The 10,664-nt window shown below is 35.8% G+C and overlaps 1 long non-coding RNA gene across 2 annotated transcripts in view; it reads right to left on the reverse strand.

Annotated features, from left to right (window-relative positions):
- The window catches only part of LOC130012195 (uncharacterized), a 148,180-nt gene that overhangs the window by 91,187 nt on the left and 46,329 nt on the right, over nt 1-10,664 (reverse strand). The gene's annotated exons all lie outside the window — the stretch shown is intronic.

A 10,664-nucleotide genomic window follows, 5' to 3' on the forward strand; every position in this document is an offset into this window, starting at 1 on the left:
TGGTATGGTGCGTCGTTTAGTTATATATATAACATCAGATATTTTGATTTCATTTATTCAAGATGTCATAACATATATTTTACCTGTACCTTTAAATGATATTGTATTAAATTCCTTTATTTTATTTTATTATTATATGTGTAACAATCCACCTGTTTATTTAATCAGTGCAAGACAATGATAGATACGGTACATTATAATATTGATATTATTAAATATTTTCACAGAATGCTTCAATAAAACCTATATTACATTAGCAAGTATTATAAAAATAACCAAACAACATTTAGAGAAATATTCATCCCTATTTGTTAAATATAATTATAATGGAGAAATTGAAATCGACTTCTCCTAACCAGCACAGAATTCTATTTGACTTGTACCATTAAAATAAAAGTGAGAAAAGTGATTGGATGAATGATATGTCTCTTTGTTTAAGAAATAACCTTTGGGTATGAAAGTTGATTTTATCACACTAAAATACATTTGTCGTATTTAGGTATGAAAGTTGCCATACTTAAATATATTTGTCATATTTAGAATACACATTGAACAAGCTCAATCCTAAAAATATATCTAAAAATAAATAATTCCCATACTCTCTCTCTCTCTCTCTCTCTCTCTCTCTCTCTGTTGAATGCAGTCTGAATCTAATCAATTAAGTGGAATCTAATCATTAGTCAATATTGCAAGGGAGTTAAATCTTTGTTAATTTTTAGAATATAATAATTTATGTGTATATTATTCTTAAATCAGTCTGAATTTAATCAATCAAGTGGAAGTTCAGTTTACTTTTATTACAAATATTATTCGGGACACTTTATTACCTCGAAACTTTTAGATCTTTCGAACTTCGAGGTCGGGTATTCCCGAACTTAGTTTAAAATTACTTTTTAAAAGTATGTTGATATACTGTCTGAAGAGCTTGGAATCCATTTCTCAACTCTGAATGTAATATAGACAAAACATTCAAAAGCTTTTGCGTAATCTTAATAATTTTTTCAAAACAATTCATTTCACTCTGAATCTCTTCATATTTTACACTTTTGCCGAAGAGCATCTAATTCTTCTATCGTTGAACCTATTAAAGTCAAAATCTCCATACCTGAGAAATCTTTTTGGTTTCTAATTTATTTAGAATCTCATATTATTTCTCACTTGTTAGCACGCGCGCGCTGTATCACACGGTCTGTCATTGAGTCAACTGGTGGGGTTTCGATTCCCCGGTTGTACGTGACAAGGGGTAGGGTCGCCTGTCCAACCTCGTGGGTTTTCTCCGGGTCCTCCAGTTTCCTCTCACAGCTAAAGACCCCGTTATGGAAATTATGGAAATAAAATTCAACCATATGTTAGTCCCGAAATGACCTAGTTTGTGTCGAGTGGACGTTAAATCCCATCTCTCTCTCTCTCTCTCACTTTGATAACTATTCAATGATTATTCCCTCGAACACCTCTTCCGAAGAACTTGTTAAATATAATATAATAAGATCAAAACCTTCAAACATCCCTATTAGATTTCTTTAAGTTAGAAAAATTTATTGATGAGAATGCTTGAATATTCCAGAACATCCCTAAATATTCCTTCTAACACCTTCCCCGAAGAGCTTCGAAATGAAATGAAATGCTCCCAACTCGACTAATGAAGACGGGCATACGCCATACAGTGTGCTATGGGGGAAATTTATCCCGGATAGCGGCACTACGGCCTACTTTCATATACAATTCCAACTGTCAAGGGATCTTTTACGTGCACGCCAATGTGTACACGGGACCTCGTTTTTTCGTCCCATCCGAATGACTAGACAGCTGTGCTTGTCAGGCCCTCTGTCCTGCATTACTGACAAGGGGAAACCACGCCGGAAAATCTGGATGAACATTCTCGGCCAATGCAGGGATCGAAAACCGACTTCCAGGATAGCGAGCCAGCGTCTTACCCACCTAGCCACCGTGATCCCCTCCGAAGAGCTTCGAAGTCTTTCATCTATTTCAATCTAATATAGAACAAATCTACTTTGTTTAAGAAATAACTTTAGATATGAAATAAGCCTAAAGGGTAATTGTCATACTTAGAAATCACAATAAACAAACTCAATCCTAAATATAACATCTAAAGTTACTAAATTAAATACCCTTAAAGTTGATATAACTGACAACTTAAATCCTTTATGAAAATATATCTCTAGAATAGCAGACGAATTGCCGTCGGCAAGCATTCGACCCATCTTTTAACCCCTAACATAAACACCCAATGTTTGTCAGTGATACAAGCCCCTACTATCCAGCTCTTTCTAAACTATACAAATCATATTAGTCTTGTTCATCCAGTCATCTCAAAAAATTAACATGGAAATTGGTTATTGTAAACCTTTTCACAAGATATTCTCAGCCAACTCTGAATTATAAACAATTTTCTTGCTTACATTATCTTTATTTGCTATTGAAGTCACCAAATATAGTAACTTTTGAAACATTAAGAGCCATATTTTAAAATTTGAAGCATATTTTCAGATAGACACTATGTACTCAACAGCCAAAAAACTCTACACTCCAAAATCCCACTGCCAACCTGTTTAATTAGAAAATATCTGCAAATTATTTATTTAATGTAATTCTTTTTCTCTATATAATCTTCATTTAGACGTAAAGTCATCAAATATTGCAATAATTGAAACATTGAAATTTATAATTAGTATTTAAAACCAGATTTTCTTATTGACACTAAATGTACTTAAAATCTGTATGCTCTATTGTATATAGGTGTGCAAGATACAGGCAATGATTTTATTTGTATATATTATATTTTACTTTTTAATCTTTTATACATACTCAACTCTTATCCTATACATATTATAAATAATCAAAAATACCTGTTTTTATTATTGTATATTACTGTATTTTACTTTGCCTGTGTGTCTTATATAGTAACAGTGAATAAGTAAAAAATAAATTAAAGGTGTGGAAATTATAAAATACTATAAATATTATAATGTATAATTATATTCTGTGAATAAATATATTACAAGCTAAAATAAATATTAATAAATCATGTATTATATACCTGACTGATATCATTACAATATCATTAGACCTCTACTACTAATCAATCAAATTATATGTTATGATACCTCGTTTAGTCATAAAATACTATATTACTCGTCTTATGATAGCAGGTGTTTTAATGTTGATTCATTTCACTTGAATAGAAGTTCATTATACCCATTATAAATAATTACATCACTAGTACATTATAGCTTAGATTAACATTTGTTACAATTCTGATTCATTCCACATGGGAGCCACATTGGATCAGTGAGTAAGACATTAACTCGCTAACCTGGAGGCCCCGTGTTTAACCAATGCGTTGATCGAGAAAGTCCGCCCATGTCAGTGGTGTAAGACGGAGGGCCTAGCAATGGACACCGTAAAGTCTTATGGATGGGACGAAAAACCGAGGTGAGGTTCCGCGAACACAGTGGCGTGCACGTAAAAGAACCCTTGACATTTGGAATTGGAAATAAGAGTAGGCTGTAGAGTCACTGTCCGTGCAAAATTGCCTTCATAGCACACTGCATGGCGTATGTCAGGTATATAATACATGATTTATTAATATTTATTTTAGCTTGTAATATATTTAGTATACTAATGAGAACAATTTTGCCCGGACAGCGGCGTTCATCGAATGTATTTTACGTGCACGCCGATGTATGAATTGAAAAGTAGTGTGGTAGTAAGCACCGTGATATTAAGGGTATATCTTTTTTTTTCTACTGAAACTTCATCTCCGCAAACACGTTCAATCTAGAAAAGTCTACAAACTGTTACTTTAGTGAAGTGTGTTGAGAGATCCGGCTCCTACTTGACAAATAGGTAAGACGATATGAACATCAATATATAAGATATATAACGTGATTTAACTGACAGATGATATATATGCAACATAGATAATAATCTTCATTCAAGTTAAACCAACTGTATATATTTATTGTTAAGTCTTATGTCAAGCTGAATAAACTATATGATTTATTGTCATTAACAAATCATTGTGTGGTTAACAGTGTCTAATTAAAAACTATAATTATATTAATTTATTTAAGGTGACAAACGGTTGCACATACCCTCCAAGTAGCACAATAAACCCTAAAATCAATAACGTAACATTCTGGAATTACAATAATCAGTAGGGGAGATTATAATCTATTGTTTAATACTGTGATTATATTCAAGACAATAAATCATATTCTAAACCACAAACAAGCCATAGCACGAAATACCTTCTAGTGCCAACATTTTAATGTATCTAGAATTTTCTACATCTAGTCTACTGCATCCAGATTTTTAAAGCGCGTTAACAATATGTCATTTTGGGATTAACATATCGTGCAATTCATATTCATTTGACAATCGGACTAAAAATGTTGATTAACTTAAAATCGACCGTTTTATAATGCTGTCATTTTGGGTTTCGAAATTTACATATAGCTTTAAATTAAAGGTCTGACTATTTATTTGATTCGTTCAAACCAGTGATGTGTTAAAATAGATATAGAATATGTTAATACAGCCGTCGTAATGCTAGGCTCTACTCGATAAGTCTCGATCCTTCGTCTCGTATGATCTTAATACGAATTCTAGATATCATGTTAGGTATCACTGAAACGCACGTTCATTTCTATTTCAAATATTTAAATAATTTTCTGGCACATTTATATTTACATACTTTGAAAAAATGAAATGAAATGGTGTTTAAGGTCCTACTGTTCCAGTCCGACCGGGATAATGAAGACGGGCATACAGTGTGCTAAAAGGGAATGTTTGCCCGGGCTGCGACACTATGGCCTACTCTTATATCGAATTCCAACTGCAAAAGGATCTTTTACGTACACGACAATGTGTACACCCGAATGATTAGACAGTTTTCCTTGTCAGGCCCTGGTCCTGCAACCACTGACAAGGCGAAAGCACGAAGGAAAATCACCGACATACTTTCTCGGCCAGTGTAGGGATCGAACACGCGACATACAGGATAGCGAGCCAGCGTCTCGCCCACTTAGCTGCCCTGGCTCCTTACTTTGAAAAAAAGATAAAAAAAAATCTAATCTGTATCTTTTAACAACGGACGTGACAATGAATAGGGTCCGTCGGATACACCACTGGCAAATAAGAATGTACGTTTCCAACGTCTTCCAAAGTCCTACTCAATGAGCCAACGTGGCTCCAGAACAGTGTATAGTCTAAAAAACGAGGACATTGTGCATGTAAAAGAATCCACCACTATTGGAATTGGTTAAGAGCAGATGGTATCGCCGCCTGTCTGACAAAGCTGCCCCCCCCCCCCATAGCACACATGGTCTTGGGTGGCCGAATTGTTAGCGCGTGTGCGTTGTATCATAAGGTCAACTAGTGTAGTTTCGATTCCCCGGCTGTTCGTGACAAGGAATAGGATCGCCTGTCCAACCTCGTTGATTTTCTACGGGTCCTCGGGTTTCCTCCCACTGCTAAAGAACCCTACGCGCAAGCGAATTATTGAAATAAGATTGAACCATGTTAGTCCCGAATAACTTGGTTTGTGTCGAGTGGTCGTTAAACCACATGTAAACACGTCAAGTAAAGACAGTCATGTAAAATGAATGCCGTACCAATTATTATATAAAACACGAACAAAGTGAGTAAAATAGTAAAGACTTCCCTATTACAACCACTATATCAATACTATACAGTTATATGGGACAACAATCACTGGTTTATTATACACAAGCACGACGTTTCGATAAGTATTCTCTTATCGTTATCAAGCACAATGACATTTAGTAAACTTGAGGGTCTATATATATATATATATATATATATACTAATCATTCTCATAAGAAAGGTTAAGTTGTTACACACTTGAATATATTTCCCTTCTAGTTTACTAAGCTGGCGTACACACTTAACTGCCTCATCCCCATACTGATGATGAATATAATCCTTTAGTGGCATTTAGCAATTGGAAACATAACAAAACTATACAGTTATATGGGACAACAATCACTGGTTTATTATACACAAGCACGACGTTATGTGCTTGATAACGATAAGAGAATACTTATCGAAACGTCGTGCTTGTGTATAATAAACCAGTGATTGTTGTCCCATATAACTGTATAGTTTTGTTATGTTTCCAATTGCTAAATGCCACTAAAGGATTACACTATATCAATCATTACAGTCACGAATATTCAGTTGAACTACAAAAAATAATTTGAGTTCAGCGGACTCTCTCTAACTCAACAGTCAATTCCCGGTTCTGCTATGAATTGCGAGATCGCTTCATCAATCTGATATGACATATTCCGAGAAGGTATGTTATATTTGGGAAGGTATATTTATGTTTAGCATGTTCTGTTATATTTATTACAGGGACTCCCTTCTCTCCCAAGTTAATGCAATAGTGACGACATGATTAACGGTTAGAGTGTAGCCGCATTCACACTTCACAGGATATTAAATCTTTAGTTCTCTGTCTTGTGATTACACGCCGAGTTATTGAGTCCTTTAAAAACAACAGGTGACGTTTTGTTTTGACAGAACAGATTTATTGTAACAGCATGTCAATGTGTTTTGTTGGCGTGTATATGTATACATGTACAGCTGCGTGTAATAAAATTGTTTCATGTTCAATGGTAGACCGCTGATTGAGTTGGATTCCAATCTATTAGAAACAAAAACGGGTTTGGTATTAAATATTGTCAACCAAAACATATCATCTATAAAATCAGATCTAACAGAGATCAGATGCGAGAAGTTGATCTTGTATACGATATCAGATCAGATGCTACAAGTTGATCTTGTATACGATATCAGATCAGATGCTACAAGTTGATCTTGTATACGATATCAGATCAGATGCTACAAGTTGATCTTGTATGAGATATCAGATCAGATGATAGAAGTTGATCTTGTATGCGATATCAGATGAGATGATAGAAGTTGATCTTGTATACGATGTGGAAGTAGACGTAAAACTCCAGGAACGAACAAACGAGGCAGTTGTGCGACATCATCGCACTAGGTGTAAGCGGACGTTAACAACGACACACACACACACACACCCACACACACACAACTGTAGAATCCGGTGTTAAGCAGCAGTTTATAGTGAAAAACTGTTTTCGTGTCCAAATCGTTTAGAACATTATTACAGAGAGATTTAAAGTATTAAAATTCTTCAAGGTGTATGGATAAGTTGAGTGGGAGAACGACGGTAGCTACTCATTAGTATCTGTGAAAGATATCGGCGAGTCTACGAAGGTGGATAGGCCTACACCTTACAGAACAGGAGATAAAGCTAAGGTTAGAGGTCACAAGAAGATTTACAGCCGTAAGCTAGCTACAGTACCTGGTGGGTCTAATTGGTAAAGTAGCTAAGTCGGTTAGAGGTCACAAGATAGCGATGATATCGAGAGTTGATTATGATCTGGATAAGTTAATTAATGTCTAATTAATAATTTATATAACATTTCAGGCCTAAAGAAAGACATGCAATAATCCGATTTAGCTCTTGTATAATGTCTGTTTAAGCCACGTTGATATATACCCAGATTCGTTATTTGACACATAATTAAGAAAACAAAATCATAATACAAACGCTGGATAATCTCCCTGACTGGATTCAGTCGGATTTAAAACGGGTTTGTCATTAAATTGTCGCGACAACAAAATGGCCGCAGGCGTACTTCATAGCGATTAACATAGATCGATGGGGTTTCTATATTGTATATATCTTTATAAATACTGAGCAAAATTGAACCAACTTATAACTGATATTACAATTAGATATTTGTCTTCCACCAGCGAGCCACGGTGGCTGAGTGGGTAAGACGTTGACTCACTGACCTAGTGGTCCCGTGTTCTATCTCTGTGTTGACAGAGAAAGTACCCCAATGTAGTTCCTCCTTGTCAGTGGTGCAGGACTGCAGACCTGACAAGGGACAACGTATACTGGCTCGGGTGGGACGAAAAACCGAGGTCCCATGTATGTGGCGTGCACGTTAACGATCCCATAAGAGTATAGGCTGTAGAGCCACTGTCCGGTCTAAATGTCGCTCATAGCACACTGGCAATGAATCTGGATTATCTAGTTTAGGTAGCGTAACATAATTAAACCGACTGCTCAAAGAAACAGCAGTGGCACCTGAATTAAATGGAGGTATGGTCTTAATCATCTAAATTTCACATATAAAAAAATATGGAGTAGTTTTTAATTTTAAATCATTGAAGTAACTTTCTACACAAAATACAATTTATGATCCAATGTTCCTCTGATTTTTTAGCAATCCTGGCTGATAACGATTAAGTGTCCACCTTTCCGGAATTTGAACATATGGCACTACACGTGATGAGATTCCACTTGAATCGGACGAATCGGAAGAGGGACCTAAACGAGAGGAGCCTGCCTGTAGTTAGTATTTAAAAATGGAAATCATCGAAATTATATTTTCTACAGGGGCTCGCTGTGGCTAAGTGGATAAGACGCTGCCTTAACAGGTTTACAATAGCCCCTTTTCAATGTTAAATTTTAAGAGCACTGGAAGAACTGGACTTATATGATGTATGGTGTTAAAAAAGAACTGGAAAGTAGAGTCTTGTATAGCTGACACAGATTGAGTGTGTATAGTAGGTCAGTAATTGGGACGCGCCGCGCAGGCGGCAGAAATCTCGTCTGCTAGATACTGTGTAAAATCTTATCAGCTCGTAAATATAAGCTAAGATTTGTAATTGTCGTGACACCTTAAATACACTAATTAATATAAATGATTAGAAAACGATGAAGTAATTAATATTTAATTTTAAACTATAAATTATACTATTCGTATTGACTTAGATTACCATTACTGAATATCAAAATAGCCAAAACATCTTTAACATTATATGTACATACTATGTAACTTTGTGTAATTATATCTTGATTGAAGTTTCAAATTGAATGGCACCTTCTTTTAATACATATTGTAATTAACCTAATTTAAATATATTTATGAATTAATGTATGGATCCATTGATTTATTGATGTATTATTTCATCAATGTGTTAATGTGTCAATGGTTTTGTATTTTGATTCAGGAATGTATTTCTTTTCTTTTCATTTTTCTTGTTTTTTTAAAAAAAAAAAAAAATAAAATAAAAAAAAAAAATAATGCTTTTAATTGATTAAGAATATTTTGTGCTGTTCCATGATTAAAATGTATGATTATATATTTATTGAATAAACATATTTACAAAAAAAAACCGCTGGCTCGCTAGTCTGGAGGTCGGGTGTTCGATCCCTGCATTGGCCGAGAAAGTTCATCCAGATTTTCCGGCGTGGTTTCCCCTTGTCAGTGATGCAGGACAGCAGTCTAGTCGTTCGGATTGGACGAAAAACCGAGGTCCCGTGTACACATTGGCGTTCACGTAAAAGATCCCTTGACAGTTGGAATTAATATAAGAGTAGGCCGTATTGCCGCTGTCCGGGCAAAATTTCCCTCATAGCACACTGTATGGCGCATGCCAGTCTTCATTAGCCCAGTTCAGAGCAGAACAGTAGGACGTTAAACCCCATTTCATTTCATTTCATTTATATTTTGTACAGGTCATTTATAAACCGGGGCCACGGGGGCTCGGTGATTAAGTCGCTGACTCATTAACCAGCAGGTCCGGGTTCGATCCCGGTGTTGACCGAGAAATGTCCATATAGGATTTATAAGTGGTGTAGCATGGATAGTGTGACAAAGAAGACTCGCTCCCGGTGTTGGGTGAGAAATGTCCATATAGGATTTATAAGTGGTGTAGCACGGATAGTGTGACAAAGAAGACTCGCTCCCGGTGTTGGTCGAGAACGTTCGTCGAGATTTTCCGATGTGGTTTTCCCTTGTCATTGCAGGACGTAAAAGATCCCATGGCAGTTGCAATTAGATATTAAAGTAGACCGTAGCGCCGCTGTCCGGGCAAAATTGCTTCATACCACATTGCATGACGTATGCCCGTTTTCATTAGCTCTGTCAGAGCAGAACATTTTTATTTGGTTAACCGCGGTGGCAAACAAACTCATTTCATTTCCTTGATAAGTTTGGAAAATGATTCTTAGAATTGAAAAGTTCATGAATAAATGTATACGTCAATATTTGATGGGTCGTCGCAAAAACACAAGTCCAAACCCAAATAATATGATATATTAAGGGCATGGCTTATAAACATTAAGATGGGATTGCTTCCATGGACGACTTTGTTGTAAAACGACCCAGACACGTAATTTTAAATCTGATTATAACAAGGTCCTATTCGTTTCGTTTTTTATAGTTAAAAATTTCGTTTTACTTGTCTTCATAACACTATGATCTGGAAGAGTTGTTATATAACAGGCGCTCTGCTTCATTTGTGGAATTAACCAATGAACCGGCCTGTTACGGCGTTCCGTGCATGGAACTGTGGGTAAAGCACTAGAAACCGCAACGCTGCTCGATTAATCAATGTCTGACGTCATAGGGTGAAAAGACGCTCGTGTGACCCTTGAAACGACCTCGCACTACAGTCAGATCTTCGAATAGTAGAGGCCGTCGAAAGTATAAAACACGAAACGAAATATAGATCTGTATTTTAATCGGATTGGAGTGAGATGTTTGTATTCTATAAACGTAATGTCTAAC

Source organism: Patella vulgata, chromosome 3 (assembly GCF_932274485.2).
Source record: "Patella vulgata chromosome 3, xgPatVulg1.2, whole genome shotgun sequence".
NCBI lineage: Eukaryota > Metazoa > Mollusca > Gastropoda > Patellidae > Patella > Patella vulgata.